Genomic DNA, 403 nt, shown 5'->3' on the forward strand with positions numbered 1-403 from the left:
GAAAAATTATCTTCAAGGAGTTCAAATGGTAAGGACATTTCAAAGATATCGGACTAAGAAGTGTGAAAGGGGATTGGTTCAAATTTGGAACATTTTGTTTTGGAGTTCAAAGGAGGAAACACTAGAGGATGTCACTGATTTGAAGGAGAACTTCGATGACTTCCTAAGCTATCCTGTTATTTGGCTTCAATTTAGGAGAAACCATTTAGATATTTTATCCTACAATTTAGTTATTAGGATTTACATTTGTGTGAAGCAATCAGCACAAATAACCTTAAAGATGTGAGGATTTAGGTCATGACGAATAACAACCTCGGAATCCTAAGGCAAGTTTAGGGCTTAGATTGTACAACAGGATTGTACAAATGCCAAAAAGATGTGTTTGAGGATTTATGTTGCACTA

This window comes from Phalaenopsis equestris, unplaced genomic scaffold (genome assembly GCF_001263595.1).
Source record: "Phalaenopsis equestris unplaced genomic scaffold, ASM126359v1 Scaffold000428, whole genome shotgun sequence".
In the NCBI taxonomy this organism is placed as follows: Eukaryota; Viridiplantae; Streptophyta; class Magnoliopsida; order Asparagales; family Orchidaceae; genus Phalaenopsis; species Phalaenopsis equestris.